This window comes from Passer montanus, unplaced genomic scaffold (genome assembly GCF_014805655.1).
Source record: "Passer montanus isolate IOZ18808 unplaced genomic scaffold, ASM1480565v1 scaffold14, whole genome shotgun sequence".
Classification (NCBI taxonomy): Eukaryota; Metazoa; Chordata; class Aves; order Passeriformes; family Passeridae; genus Passer; species Passer montanus.
This window is the reverse complement of record NW_024360941.1, coordinates 1,402,556-1,419,305: the sequence shown is the minus strand read 5'-3', so window position 1 is coordinate 1,419,305 and position 16,750 is coordinate 1,402,556. Positions and strand designations below refer to the sequence as shown.

The 16,750-nt window shown below is 38.6% G+C and overlaps 1 protein-coding gene across 1 annotated transcript in view; it reads right to left on the bottom strand.

The window, feature by feature from the left end:
* Positions 1 to 15,006, bottom strand: part of TRIM2 (tripartite motif containing 2) — a 111,920-nt gene extending 96,914 nt beyond the window's left edge. The window contains exons 1-2 of the mRNA XM_039699967.1: positions 14,920 to 15,006; positions 11,966 to 12,098 (exon numbers count right to left, since the gene is read on the bottom strand). The gene's annotated coding sequence lies outside the window, so the exon portion shown is untranslated. The remainder of the gene's footprint in view (positions 1 to 11,965; positions 12,099 to 14,919) is intronic.
* Between the last annotated feature and the right edge of the window lie 1,744 nt (positions 15,007 to 16,750).

The window sequence follows — 16,750 nt, the reverse complement described above, 5'->3', positions numbered from 1 at the left end:
TCTTATTTGCTTTGTATTCCTAGAAAATTAAATATGCTGGGAAGAATAGGCATTTGTCAGGAAACAGCCTGTCTTAAATCTGTTTTGAGCAGTTAGTGGAAACTTCTCTCCTTTTTAAATTAAGGAAACGCTAGTTCTATTTTCCACAGAAGCAATATTTTCTTGCTATGAACTACCTGCACCTCAGTATAAAACACTTTGAGATTAACATTGAACTAATCAATAGTTAGGTCTAATTAAACTTGCTACTTTAATTACATAAGTTGTTGCTTTCAGAGAGTTTATGAAAACATCAGAGATGATGAGGACACTTTCATTTAATGCTCTCTCAACCCCCTAAGCCTTTCAATAATCCCTTCAGTACAGATGTCTATTCTGGCACCAGGTGGCTTGATGGCTGTACTAGAGTCAATTAAACCTGGCCATCTTGGCCACATTCAGGATTACTGGCTGCCAGAGAAGGTGATGGTCATGACCAATGCCCAACAAACAACTGGCTGCTGGGATCTCATCTACAGAGCCCCACCTTTCTTTTCTTGCTCTATCCCTTCTTATAAGTGCAAACAATGGATATACAGCTATTGCTCTGTGTTGCTGGGCCGCTTGGAACAGAAATTGTACCACCATCTTTTGACTGTAAGGAGAACTACACCTTTAGGAAGCCTTCTTTCTATATTAAGTCCCTGCAGGAAATAATCTTTAATCCAGTGAATGAAACATACTGATCCCTTTAAATGTGGGGACACAAGATGAACAGTGTAGTATGTGAGCAAAGTCCTTTACAAAAAGCAATCTGGTTCAAACGTATTCTTAAGGAGGCCCCAAATTTTGGGTAATCTATGTATACCCAAGAAAAAAATACATTAACAGTCTTAAATGTGTTGGCTCTGGCGCATCGATGTCTATTTCACATGTCCTAGCAAACTGCTTGGAAGCAGCTCATTATGACATCTCCATGTTTCCCTTGGCACGTCCAGCCTGTGACTACAATGTGCTCAGTTCTTGGGCAGATCAGTAGAGATTGAAGTTGGTAATAAATGCAGACTTGTTGATGATCATTGAGCAGTTTATATCTACATGAATTCAGAAGTGACAGACAGTACCACTTATGGAAATGTACAGTGATCTACGCAAATTTATTACAGTTCCTAAGGAGGTTTCATACTGAATCAGTTAACTATCCTTATTGAAAGTCTTAGAACCAAGGATTCTTACATTTCTATGCCTAGACAAAGTTCTTCTGAAACAAATCAGAAACACTTTGGAGATGCTCATAATAGGTATTCAGAGGTTGGTTATCCTACTCAGTGCTCGTACACAAAATTGGGATATTTTGAAACAAAGTTAAAAAACAATACTGATATTTATGGGCAATTGCAGATGCGTTTCATGTATTTATAAAAGGTAAATTCCAAAGCACTGTAAATAAGGAAACATATTTAAAATCCAAAGCAATATATTAAAAGGTACACTCTCCTTTTGACATTAAGAACAGTTTGGGGAGTGGAGTGTTTAATAACATTCCTCTGCATAGCAACAATGATTCTGCTGGATATCTGACAACAGAAACACTGGTTTATTACCCTGTGATCTAACAGCAGCATTTTTGCCAGTCCCTGAAAAGAAACCACTGGCATTTTGGGTGTGCATTATGGCATGTGTGGTTTAGTAGTGCTTAACCATTTTATAAATTCAGGGAAGATTTTGGTTTCACTGAAGCCAATGGGATATTTGCTAAAGGCCTCCATGGATTTGGGCTTTCATACCTAATATTTAAGAAGAGGGGCTGTGGTCTTAGGAAGAGGAAAGGAGAAAGTAAAAAAAGTTTGGGGTTTTTTTTCCATTGCAAACAAAAAGGTCACAATAAAGATTAATGGGTAAAATCCAAGTTTTTGGTAAAATTTTTTCACCTCCTATCAATTTTGCTGTGCTGTACACAGTTTTTAAGCAACTCTCAATCAATTTATCTATGTACATATGCAAAGAAATTGGAAAATAGTACATACATGTATACAGGCTAAAAAGTCAAGAGAGGTACTGTTTTTCATTTCCTTCTCTCACTAGCATAGATCCACTAATATTCAGTCCCATGTGCATAGGTAGAATTACATAGGGTGGTAAAGAACAGAGTAGATTTACTAATTCAAAGACCTCTTTTTGTTCTCACACGTAACGTTATTGAGCTTACAAAATGGTGGTGAGGGGTCTTTACAGTGACATTTCATTTTCATCTTTGATCTAGACCCTCTGTAAGAGATCATATACCACAGTACTGAAGTACCTATCTCTCTCACCCTGGAAAACCAGGGCACAGACTCAGCATTTATTCCTGCTGGATGGAGGGAATGCATCACTGCTAAATAATTCAACAAAATCACCTTTTATCCAAAACCACCTTGTATATTCCATATCCCTCAGCAGCAATGAAAGCACTCCTTCCCTCCCCCATGACTCCCATAAATTACACAGAATCTACTTTTATCCTGGGTATTTATAAATAGAGTGTGAAAAATAGTTTTTCTGTAACTAGTAACACTGTTTGTACACAGCATCTAAAAAGTTGATCACTGTAGTAAATCCTTTCCATCTACTGGTTCAGAAAATAAATTGCCACTGGATCTCTCAAGAGCTGGGAACCCTTGATCTCAAATCTACTGTCTTACCAAAGGTGCTGGTTAGTGACACAATGAGCCTCAAGAATTGGAGATGTACCTAACTTTTGATCTCTCTTACATGCCTGTACCTGGAAGTACTGTTGGTATAAGGATATGGCTTTGTGAAAAGCTATGTACTGAGGTTTGTGCATCATCAGTCAGATGAAAGAATGCTTATCTCACAATGGGATCATGATTTGTTTATAGTCCAGCGAAGGAACCAGCCTGAATGCCATCTGGAAAGGAGAATACTGTCTAGCTAACATCTGAAATACATCAACATTTCTACAGTAAGGTGAATGGTTACATGTCCTATATGAGAATATTTAAACTGACCCCAAAGAAAGTGATGGATTACAGGAAAACATTAAGGAAAAGAGGCAGAATACTTGAATCTGAACAGAATTCCAAGAAAAGTTTGGCCACTTACCACATGCATGCAACCCATAAATATAAGGTTTGTTTCAGTGACATTTAAATGCAAACTAGTGGGCTTTGTCCAAGAATTAGATCCCAGCCATAAAGCACCAAAGTATTTTCACTGCTTGCGCTAAGATGAGCTTAAGTAAAGGTGGATATCAAGATTTGCTTTTAATTCCTTTGGCTTGCTTATACACCTACCAACTTTGCTGTCCATATTTGGCTTATGTAAATATATTATCCTCTGATTTGTCTTATGAGGGATTTAGGTTAACTGGCAATAAATACAACATTCTGCTCTGATGGGTGTGGATGATCATTAAGACATGGGTATTGGAGCCATTTTCAAAGTGCCCAGTCCCCACCACTATTAATCATACAGCATCAAGAAAAAGTTAGGAGGACTTTCTTTTCCTAAGCTGTTCTGCCTGCTGGGAAGCTGGCAATCCAGTGTTAGTGTGGAGAAAATGTCATCCTCATTGATTAGCACTGGCTGGAGATATCCCAGCATGCAAGAGACCTGTAGGGAGAATGCCAGGACCATGAATCAACCCTCATCAATGATTCATGACTTATGACTCCATCTGGACCAGGCAGCACTAAGCAAGAACCTGCTGTGTACATGTATGTTCCTAAACTGCATCAGAAATGTTTGGCACATCCCCTGAGACTGAATGTTCCTGTTCCTTGCTCAGCAATGACAACAGATACTCGCCCCTCTAAAAGAGTAGTTATCAATCCTAACTCCAATGTATGACAAGACTGAAAAGCAGGCAACAATTTCCCACGCATCACTTCTTCAAGGGCATTATTGGCTTCCTTAGCATCACTGTTCTTTCCTAAGATTTTTCAATACAATACAAGCATTTAGACAAATGGAAAAACAAAGTTTTGTAGGTTATGTGTTGGAGGGTTCATGAGTTGCAGCTGTATACTCTATATCATGTTTGATTAGAGAGGTCTTTTCTAATAATTTTGGACTTTTCATTTACAATACTCAGTAGAAATATTTGTGGTGACATTTGAAAGTGCTCAAAATGAGTATTCCTTTCTATTTCAATAGGAACTCTGCATTAGACCCCTGTTGAAAAGACCAACACAATCAAAATAAAAGTCTTTTGCACAGAAAACTGATCCACAACATAGCAGTGTTCACTGCATGGACAGAGATATTTTTCATTTTCACAGAAACACTTTTTACATGCTCAATTACTGGCTGAAAGTGAATTCTGAGATTTCTCTACATGCCACAGCATGAAAGAGATGATCTACATTTGCTCCTAAATGCCCAGCAGGTCTGTGTTCTGATATGCCTTTGTCTCTCATCCCATTTTTCTTTAAAAACTCAAACTTCTTTTTGAAATGTACCCACCTTATGCATGTTTTCAAGCTTTTATTCTATACCAAAAATACCTGGAAAACAAGATGAGAGCATAAGGAAAGAAAGCTACAGTTATTTTAAAAGTCAGGGTTGGCAGCATATTCTGGAAAATGCCAAAGGGTTTGTGGAATAAATTCCATTTGGCAAGTTTAGAGAGAAAATAATACAGCTGCTTTCAAACACCAAATGCACCACTAAAAAGTCTCTAAAATTCCTAAAACATCTTCAATCAACAAAACATACCATCCTCCTACACAAAATAAAAACAACAGCAACAAAAGAACCTCAAAACACTCCTATTTATATAGACTTCAATGCCAGCTGAAGTATGTCTGTTCCAGGCAGACTGTCAAAGAATACACTTATATGTAACAAAGAGCATAGAGTTGAGAGATTTTATGATGCTTCAGGCTATTGCAAAGCTAGGCCAAAAGATGAAAGCAGTCATGCTGATGAGGGACCCGGGATAAGAAATCAGGCTGAGCCATGAGATGATCGGTATCCTTTGCAAAAGCGCTTCTATCCATTGGATTTCAGTCCTACAATGACTGTATCATTGAACAGGAGTTACTGGCTTAGTGCTCACTGAAGCTGGTCATGACCTTCTACTACATTTAAAAGGTCTTTCAATCAGATGCTAAAAGACTAGGCACCATCTATTTATGCATCCTCTTCCAAATTTAAGTACAACCTGTTCAACTCCTTCATGACACGCGGGGTACATAGAACACGCACCCAGTAAAACTGGAACTTAGAATTACATAAGAAAGGGACTATCTCCTTTATTGTAATAGGAGAAAATACCCAGAAGACCCTCTGCAGAAATGGCAAGAATGCTATTCTTTTAATTTTACAGAGAATCAGTATTTTTAGGCCATTGCTCCTTGTCATTGCTCCTTCAACAGAATATCCACTGGCACAGGTTCCTAGCTCTGCTTCTCACAGCCACAGCCCCATGGCAGAGGCTTATATCCTGCACAATCCAGCAGCTCATGACACTGCACTCCAAAACAGATTTGCAAAAAGGGTTGGCCCTAGTGAAGTGTGAACATATTTTATTTAATTTTTAAATCGAATGTTTCACAGAAGGTTTGAAGTCAGCCACACAAGTGAAGGTAAGGTAGTTTCCAGTAAATAAAAGACAAGCCACTGGAAACTACTGACAGAACACTATTCAGGGACAACAATCTGGACGTCCAAAATGCTAGCATAGTGTCCTGTGGAAAGAGTCCTCCTTGCAGATAACTAATAATCAAAGGTAAGAAGCAAAATGAATAAACATTCTATTGAAAGTTCCTTTCATCTCTCCTTATCTCCTGATAATTCTACAGTTTGTGAGGAGCTTTGAAACTCACATTTCAAGGTGGTAATTTCCAGCTAGTCTTCAAAAAGATAAGTATCAAATCTAAGCAAAAGCAGTTCAGTAACTCTGCAGTATGAAAAATAAATACAAACTTTTCCATTACTAAATATACACACAAAGAACATTAAAGAGACTTGTGCTGAAGTGGCTGGAGATAGAAGGCACATATTTGGCAGGCAACATGACTAAATAAGAATAAATGGCTCCACATTTTCCAATTAAAATGGGATTTACTTTGACTGATCTGCTGCAAACTAGTCTTTTTGTCCTTTATCAAGTGTTTTCCCTCAGCTCAAAAGGAAGCAGCTAGGGAAAATCATGCTGTGCTTGTGTACAATTAACTTAGCCAAGCAATGAAACATTCAAAGAAGAAACAGAAAAGCCCTGTCTGGGATATGCAGATTTTTGTTCCATGCTTACAGTGCTGAACACCCAGTATAGTAAAAGCACCATAGCTCCCAATATCTGTGTATTTGTTATACCCTATTAATATGTCAGCTCCACAGTCTCTATAAAAAAAAACCAAACTCCGTTAATTACAAAAACCATAACATCACAGAGAGTTCTATTTGGTAATGAATATTGGCACTAGTTTTTCAATACCTAAAGTGATGCCCATGAGTGCCTATGGATAAAGTAGTTTATTTGTTACAATTATATATTATGTATAATTATAAGAACCATCCCACTACAGAGGGTCTGTGTAATTTCTTACACATTATCTCAGCTCTAACATTTCATATGCTCCATTGGACATTTCATCTTACACCTTCTCCCTGAACATGTCTTTTTCCAATACTCTACTTGGCATTGAATTTGCCAGCAGTTGCATTGTCAGGAAGAGAGCAAACGAACGGAAAGCATCTTACTTATATTGCTTTTCATGTCCAGAGAAGGGCAATGGAGCTGGGGAAGGGTACAGAGAATAAATCCTATGAGGAGGAGCTGAGGGAGGTGGGGTTGTTTAGTCTGGGGAAAAAAAGGAAAGTCTGGGGAAAAAGAGGCTCAAGGATAACCTTACTGCTCACTACAACTGCCTGAAAGGAGGTTGTAATAAGGTGGGGGTCAGTATCCGTCAACTTGAATTGATGGGATTTATTTTCCTGCATTAGGATAAGATACTCTAAGAAAGTTACTTGAAAAATTTGAAACACTGCTTACCATACTTATGCACGACTAAACTGGAGTTCTACCATTTTTATTTAAAACAATATTGTTATATTGCAAGTCTTGTTCTGAAAAGGTCTTTTTATGCTAAGGTGTTTGAGATACCTAAAAAGAAATATTTTGGTCTCAACAAAAAACTTAGCTGAAAAACCAATTCCTCATCTAAAGAAATGTCATTTTTCAGCTAGAAACAGAGGAAGCCAATTCCAAAACCATTCTCTCTGTGGTCTTCACTGTGCTGGAGAATAAGGTTATCATCAAACTGTAACCTTGTTCCTGCCAACAAAAATTAGACTGCCCATTTAAATAGAGTGAAGGTTTTCAGGAGCTCAGGTTTCCCTCAGTAGCCAGCCCTGCTAAAATGGAGTGTTTGCTTCTGGCATGTAGCTTCCTAGCAGTAACCAGGACAAGTGAGACACAAAGCTATGTCAGCAGGTGGAAAAGCAGAAGCCAGTACACAGAAGATTGAATGTTCTTCATTATTAATTAATGCATTTCTGTAAGTGTTGACGTTATTCTGACATCTTTGAGGTCCAATCCTGACATATTTGCACAACAGTTGTGCACCTGAGTGCTGTGATGTACACATGAAAGAAGAACAATGACAACAGCAGAGGTTTCAGCTCTGACATTACTCAGGCACATGCACAACAGAGTCTTGTGCCACTTCAACCACCATACAACAGCACCTGCATTCAGCCTGCCTCAAGTTGTCTGGGGCATCTTTCCTTTATGTTGCAGGCATATCCATATCGAGGAAAACACAAATCCTTGGGTGTCAGGTTGTCTGGATCATTCACCATACCATCCAGTAGTGATAATGAAAACACCAGACCTTTGTAGAAAAAGCTATTAAAAAATTACAGCAAATTTCTCAGTGATTTTGCTTCCCAGGAAAATAAAATATAAATATTTTAGTATAATATCTGATCAACGAACTTGCAATAGAATAACACTTGAAATTAACTTCAAATCTATGTCAGCTCTATTCTATTCGAAAATCTACTGTTTCCTTCTTCTAAAGAATTTCATTTCCCTTGTTGCCAGAACTTGTGCTTTGCCTCAAGCTAGTCAAACTACCCAATTCTTTATAGTTTTGCATTCTTCTCCTCCAGGGACATTCTTCTGTCAGCTCAGCAAGGCATTTTTCATTATATATTCTCTTTTTTGCTTTCTTTTCCTCCCAAGTCCTCTCGCTTCTGTGCTCATATTTACTAGATACCAGCATATTTTATATCTCCTCACTATTACTTTCCTTGGGTTTCTTTAATCCCATCTATCCCATTTCATAAGGAATACACTCATATTTCTTACTTCTCATCTCCATGCAGCCATCAACTTGTTCCATCTCTTTTTTCTTTCAGTCCTTTTCCTCCTCAGACTTATATAATCTTCCTCAGTTCCTAACACTGTCAAACTGGTAAATTGTTTCTTGTGTCAACAGTCTGTAGACAGTTGAGCAGTACTCATTTCTTCAAAGTTAGCATCCATCCAGGAAATGGGGTATTTGTAACTCAAATTAAAGCCAAGAATTGCTGTCTCACAATCGTTTGAGACCAAGAAGATGCCACTGGGGATACAAACTGCTCTTAGGAGACTTAAAAAATTGGGGATAACATTTCATCAATATTAACCCTGTACTGATCTTTAAAACAACTGCAGTTAAAATTTTCCATTCTGACTGACATAACTTGAGTGACTACAAATTTCATTTGTTTCAAAAGCCTAACCTCAGTCCCGTAAGGAGTCATTTGCTATAGCAGTATGATAGCAGCCGTATCCAGACTCCTTTCTAGACAGGTGAGGGAGCAGCACGTGTAAAATCCAATGGGACTCACTTGGCAGAACAAAATTGAGAGGTCAGTAATCATAAGGAGAAAAACTGCAAAATCATCATCTTCAGATAGAGCTTGCTTAAATATTCGTGGAACATAAGATATCCATTGGTCCCACAAAATGTCAAGAATTAGAAGGCACCATAAATAAATTGTAACAATTAACCCTAATGACAGGCATACGTATGTTTTCCTCTACCTATGTTTATCCAAACCAGCACAACAGCACACATTAGATAGGAAATTATCTCAAGAGCATGAAAGAAGGTTTACAAATTCTGACTTCCAAGACCAGGACAGGTGCAGAGGGCAGAGTCACCATTAGGTGAAAGCTACTGGTCTCAGATTGGCTGGGAAGGAGAAGAAGAAAGAGATGCTATCAAGTACAGGCAGAGCAGCTCTTCAGACAACAGTAACCAGCAAAAGAGGTAGTTTGTAAAAGACAATGTGGTCTTAACACTTGGTCTTAATGAGCTGGACTGAACTTGCTCCAGCAGAGTTGTGCTTAAATCTGCTTTTCTGGACAGAGGGCCACTATCCTGGTCTAATTGAAATAATTCCCTGGCCTCCTGTAATTAACTTGGGTTTGGGGTTTTGCTGTGAAGACCGCTATTAAAAAGGAAGTTGCTTAGTGGTAGCAGTACTGTTTGTATTACAACAGCACCTCTAAAACCTAGTCATGGCTCACAATTCCAGTGTCCTGAGGCTGTACTGACAATGAAGAAAAAACAATGCACACCACAAGATGGAAGCACTGTGTCTTTCTCCAGCTTGGCAATATGATTCAGCATTTCAAGTTTGTCTCTTTGTGGACACATGATTTCCTGCTGCCCACTGAATGCTGGCCTGGGAACCAACCCACAAAGCTGAAATATTATTCATCATCTATCCAAATATGAAGCCACCTTCCTCAGGGTATAGTCTGCTGCAGGGAGAGCAGGTGACTCCTGTAGGTACTTACATGGTTCCCATCAGAGCAGCACTGAGGCAGCTCACTGTCCCGCATGTACTCATCATTACAATGCCTCCTCTGTAAAGAGGTAGCCTAGGTCCTGAGAGACCTTATTGACAAAGCACATTGCCCAAGATGATTAAAAAAAAAAAGTAGGAACTAAATAAATTCTACTGGTGGCCACAGAGCTCAGAGTCTACTCTTCTCTGAATGACCTTTCCTTACATCAGACTAGGTTTGCATACCATATCAAGTTTAGACACAAATGTTTACACAGCACATCTAATTTCTTTCTTTTTGAAAAGAAAAGTGTAAGGTAATGGTATGCTACCAAAAGACCCTGAACACTACAGGGTTTCATAGCTTTAAAAGACCGAAAATTATCTTAGGACCTCTCTATTTTCATAACCATGTTTCATCTAAAACAGAGACATCATTTCACAAACAGCTGCTGTATAGTTGTATTTGCACTTGCACTACACTTTCTCCACATTTTTTATACAGCAAGCAAAATTTTATTACGCTATTTGGGGGGACGCTGAAACCCAAAGAGAACAAAGAAAATTTCACATAGTAAGTGAGTAAGTGTTCTGAGTGTGCAAGAAAGTACTCAGCGTTACAGAAACGTCATGTGAGTTGTCTGGCTCCTGTGTCATGTTTCATGCTTGGCATGACAACAGTGGGGACCACATGCATGGTCTGCTGGGCTGGAGCTCCAACAGTCCTAGACAGGCAGCAAGTCTGTCACTGAACACACCATGAAGCAGAGCTTTAAGCAGCCAGAAAAATATTGCTTAAACAGTAGAAAGAGAGGAGGTGGTTTGAAAGCCAGCAAAAGACTCCATGCACAATTATGAGCCCATAACCTGAATTTTCAATGCAGTCTTGTGAACTGAGACTGTCCACAAAGAAGTATTACGTGAGGGCAGAGAACTAAATGGTAGCAAGTTGGCCCATTTAGGTCTTAGTTTAAGAGAGTTCTTGGTATGAACCAAAGTTTGCTTTCCAACTTTCAATCTAGATGCCTCCCAGATTTTGTTTTCCACATGATTGCTCTCCCTGTGCATAGAAAAAATATTTGAGCTGACTGGAAAAGCTTTCTCTTAGTTTTCCATTCAATGCTCAAACATTTAACTGCTCTCTCTTGTCCAGTTGCATTGGTCTTTGCTTTCTCACATTAACCCCACACTTCCTTGTCCACCATTTTTGTTTGCACTTTCTAGAAAAGAAACACTATGAACTAAAATTGTGGTGAATTGAGGAAATACAGTTCTGAATGAAACAGTCTAACACCTTAAGAGTCAGACACAGTGAGCCCTGATCTGAATGCTAGCCCACTCCTTTATCTAGCCATTCACCCCAGAAGATAACTTTGCTGATAATATCAGAAAGTACAGTGCTGCAAACATACTGTGGCTGCGTGTTTACCGGGAGGCACTTGAAGAAGTTACCTGCACAATCATGCATCACTGGGTACAAGGTAGAGTTTAAGTGCTGCTTATACCTTTCGGTTCATATCCTGTTATCTTTGTCTGCATACTAGGGAGATCTAAAATCTCCAGACCATCCTTCATGTCTAGTAATAGGTTAGCAAAAAAACCTACAAGGCTATAAGAAAAAATATTTTACAGATACATTAACATGAATCCTCCATGCAGTAAAACACAATGAAACTCATTACTAGTAATACTCATTACTATTCAAAATATTTTAGTATCTGTATATTTCAGGTTTCAAACATTTTAAAATTAACTGCTCCTTAAAAATGAAGTACATGGTAACTTAAGTGTAATTTTACTTTTTGATTTTTTTTTGCACATAAAATACTCCAATGGTTTTGTAAATGAATCCCATTAATAATGAAACAAATGCAATGAAAACAAACACAAAGTAGGCAAAATAAGGAGTCACTGCTGAGTTAAGCCGTTTCATTGGTGAGCATCTCAAAACAAACCAAAAAAAGTGTTGTACTATTTGATATGTCCAACATGCAATTTTAAGTAACTTTCCTATGAAAATGTAGACAAGGAGAGCTCAAAGACCATGAATTAATTCTCTCATCAATTAATGACCAGTACTGTTTCTCTGCTTTCAGACCAAGAGGAATGGGCAGGTTTACAGACCACACTCAGCTGCAGACAAGAGGTAAATAAGCTTAATTAACCAGAAAGAAAGAATTTGTTAAGTACCTACCTTCTCCTCATTTTCTTGGTTCAGCTCCTCTGCAGTCTTCAGCCTTGCAAAACTCTCCCATTCTGTGTGACCCCACAACAGACTCTTGAGTGATTCATTGTGGCAAACTTCCTTCTGTTCAGCTTCAGATTGGCTGAGGTGGAAAAAAAATTAAACAAAGGAAAAAATAAAAAGTGAAGGCATTGACAAGAGAAACTAAATTCTTAAGAAACAGTGGATCTGGTTAAGGCAGTCTGTTCTTCCACCATGACAAAGAGCTAGTTTAGTGATTATTGACTTTGGCTGTAGGTCACTAGAGTGCTAATGCCAGGAAGGCAAAAGGAATCTTGTCCCTTGATAGGATTTAAAGGTAATCTTCAGGAGAAAGAGTGAGAACAGCTAGTAGCATTTGGGAGTGTGATTGCTAATCCAGTAATAATGCATGACTGATTTATTAACTGTTTCACTTGCAGAAACAAATGGAAAAAGATTCTGCCAACAATCTGCCATTCTTTGATGGAGACCACAATGTCTGAATCCCTTTCTTAGAGCAAAGCTGTGGCAAATGCTGAGCTTGTGCACTTCAAAATGAAGGATTAATTTGATCTTGATGCATAATCCTATATGCTTACAGAGGAGCGAGTGCTGCAGAGAATCTTTTAAAAGCATGCAGAAATAGATCTAGTGTGTTATATACATTTATAGACAAAGAGGAAGAAATATTTCTTCATGCATTTTTTTCTCTTGTTTATCACATCATGAGTAGCTAAAGTAGGTCACATGTAGAAAGTTAGTTTCCCTTAAGTACTGTTTCATCTACTTCTTCCCCTCCACCACCAAATCCTAATTCCATGTGTGACCTTGCCACAAAAGCAGCCAAACTGCATGTTGTAGGTTACACATTCTTGGGCTACTCTTCAACTGGACTCTGGGGCCTTGAAGAACACTGGAGCCTCTTATACAAGAAAACATTATTTGTTTCAAAAGGTTTACAATCCAACCAGTCACCCCATTGAAAGAGCTGCATTAGCAGCTCAGACAAAAATCATTCATTCACAGCATTCTGTAAATTCCCAACCTATAGGCACCTATTTGTATGTTGCAACGACACATGCAGGGAAAAGACGTGCTGAGTTATACAGTGGCCCAAGAACAAGCGTTAGAGGCAGAAGTTTTCACCCTGAAGGGCCAGGTGTGCAATGCTCAGCTGTCACGTACCCCAGTCCTTTACTACAAATAGCACTGAGCCTTTTAAGTTGAATTCACGTCTCACTTCCAGAATTCTTCCCTAGTCAGGTATCCCCAGTTACATTTATTCCCTGTTATGGCTTTAAGAGAGCACTGCTTTTGAAAGAAAAGCTATTAACATTTGCATTATGTCTTCATGTCAGAAGAACTTCTCTGAGTTGTCAGTTTAATTGTCAATTACTTTATGTACCAGACACCTCATAAAATAAGTCAATCTGCGGGTCTTGGTTCAAACAATCTGCATTCAGTATTACAAAATAAGTGAGACTTGTGAACTGTCAATAAACAAAATAAATAAAAGAGACTAAAACAGAAAGAATCCAGGGTAGAACAGCCTATAAGAAAAGCCAAAATCTCTCTAGGCCCTTACCCAGATTCATACAGCCAGACCTTTTTGCCTGTATGAATTCTGCAGCAGCTAAAAAACATTGCTGAGCCTTCTACTACATTTTTAGCTCTTCAACTTCTGCCTTTTTCATTTAATAGAACATGTTATTAACATCCAAATATGACCCACTGCTCTCCACAGAGCAAAACCCCCTCCATTCAGCAGTCCATTTCCTGGATAATATGAACAGAGTTGGCTTGACAGTAGGTAGAGTAGCTCAGGCCATCAGCCGCACAAGGTGTGCAGCCAGTGTGACATTAGACATTAGAGATCTGAATAGAAGCATCACCTGCAAGCAATCTAAAATGTTAAAGATCCCCCCAAAACTGGGTCACCCTTTTTCTCTCAAATGAATGTCCTAGAGAAGACTTGAGTAAGAAGCTGTGAACAGTGTGCAAGAAGAAAAATATTTGCATACTGGTGCTTTCTCAGCAAGTGCTCTCACTTGCACTGAAGGCAGTTTCACTGCTGATGTAAGAGCCCTGCCTAATTCTGCACCTCGCCTTGCTTTGGCTTGTACTGTGTAATATCATATTGTGCTTCATCTTCACAATTAATCTCAATGACTTTTTCAGACAGATTTAGACCCATCCTCTGGTAATTTATGAATCCTGGAAGCTGATCTGGGTGTCAGAACATCTACTCAATTCATGTATTCGCTTACCTTCGTTAAGTCGTGACCTTAAAAAGCAGTATAGAAATAACAAATTGTCTCAAGATGGCCATGTGTCATTAAAAACTGGGATAATGGCATAAAATCAGCAAGTTTTCCCTCCACTTCACAAGCCTGATTTTGTCTGAGGGAGGGAAAGGACTGCAAATAAATAGCCATGGGATATCTTAGCAAAGGGAGGTACAACAGCATGGTACATTTCAGGTGGAACAAAGATTTCAAGTCAGTGAGGCTGTCTGGCCTGTCACAGTCTAATGACAGGAACTTCACAGGGTAACAGGTTAAGTCAAGTTGAAAAATTATCCTAATAATCTGGTTTCCCACAAAGTATATTACCCCCAAACCCAATTACAATCCCAATATATTTTCTTTGGTACAACATTATCTGTCAAGAATTAAAGTGATTTAGTAGGTATGTAACTATTTTGTAGAAATTCACTGAAGTCTAAATTTGAATAAAATTTAAATAATAACTTGCTTACTTTTCTTCTCCAGTACAGATAATATCATTTTCCTTACTTAGCTGGCACATATTCAGCACCAGACTAATTTAAAACACTGAGGCTGTATCAACTGTGTCTCTGTCCAATATCCTAAAAATACCACACTGTTCTTCCCTTTCCCCCCCATGCTGATAGAAAGTAAATTAGCCTTTTATTGTATTACCTTTTACTTGAAGTCTCCACACAAATTGTTCCTTCAAGGTCTTTAATGCCTTCAGAGTAGGAAAGTCATAAATATCCCTTGGCTGTCGTGCCTGATATTTGACAGCTCATGCTGGCTATTCTAGGTCAGTACCAGAGTCCCTGGCAGTGCCACCAATCTCAAACACAGACACAAAACATTAAATTAACCAATATAAACACTGTAATATCTCAACACCAAAATATTTAAATGTTCTATGTCAGGACTCTGTATATTATATTATAAATGTTCTATATGTATATAATAGAGAATATATAATCTGTATTGTATTATATTCCACGACACTGTATATATATACATGGTATGTCATGTACATGGTGACTTTATTTTTCTGTATCAGTCCAGACTTGGACATGTTATTTCTAACCAAAAAAATCACATAGGAAAAAATAGCCTAGTCCATTGCAGTGAGTACTGTACCACCCAAGAACTGCAGGTGGGTAATTTGCATTTCACTCTCAGGTCTGAAGGATTACAATGACAGGAAGAGAAATGGAAAAGGTTGTCTCTCACAGACCTGTCAGTTCCTTCCTTACAGAAAACACTGCATCTTCAGGGTTGAATAGTCTCCACACATAAATCTTAACAGCTCTGTAAACATCCATATGATGGTTGATCTATTACCCTTCCTTGCCTTCTGTCACCAGCAGAGTTTGGGAAGACCTTGTTTCTCTCACTGGAGAGTGACTTTTTCTGAAATAAAAGTCTATGTCATCTCTTTGTTCCCCATCTAGAAAGTGAATGAAAGAAACATGGCTAGTTGTTAATCTAATTAATTGCCTTACCAGAGAATTTCCTACCTCCATTTTTAATGCACTTTGCTGAATTTCACTAGCTCCCTGAAGTCTTTCCCATCTGTCATTGCTCAGTGCTTTGAAGCTGTACCACAATGCAAGACAGGTCAGAGATACTGATGACACCTCAGTACCAACTGATTCCACAATCAGCCATCCCAGGATGGCTTTTTGAAGCAGCTGTGTATACATTATGTCCTAGGGACAAACCTTACTTTTTTTCTAGAGGGCAGCTTTGAGTCTGATTGTCACCTCAAGATTGTCTATGTAAATGAGAAATTATTTCTATTAGCACTGAAGAACAACTGCAGGCTGGGTTTACTGAGATTCACACAAATCACTCATCACCCTTTCAGGCAGGACCCTTTTTTATCCTTATTCTGTACAGCAGATAAGAGCTAGCTCACACCACCCTGATCCACAGCAGGGGTTTCTAGGCATGTGAAAATAGGTGGGGAAGGAGAGAGAGAAACAGAATTATGCACAGAGAACCCTATCTGCTAGTCAGGAAGAAAAGACAAATCAAACTAAAAAGATCCATGACCCAGAGGAGGTTCTCACATTACCATTTACAAAATGTTACAGCTTTGATCTCTAATCCACATTCTCTTATTCCTCCTCCCCTTTTTACATCTATGAGCAATTCTTATCCCTTATCTCACTTGGAGCTAGAACTGTGAGTCTGGGGAGACCAGATCTTTGCAAAGTACTTTATCCTTTTGTGGCAGCATTAAAAAGACAGATTTTCATAACTGCATTTTTCTCTGGGAGCTGGATTCTCTTCCTGATGCAGCAGGTAGTGCTAGCTGTCCATCATAATGGAGCACTTGGAGACTCTGGACTGGAAAAAAATGCAGAGTATCAACACATACATTTTAAAACCCAAGAGAACCTCTTCCCTCTTCTCTTATTTTAATGTAACTGATAGAGTTTCCCAGGATCTTCAAGGCTAACTCAAAGCCCCAAACAGTATTTCTGCTTTAAAGTCCCCAAAACCT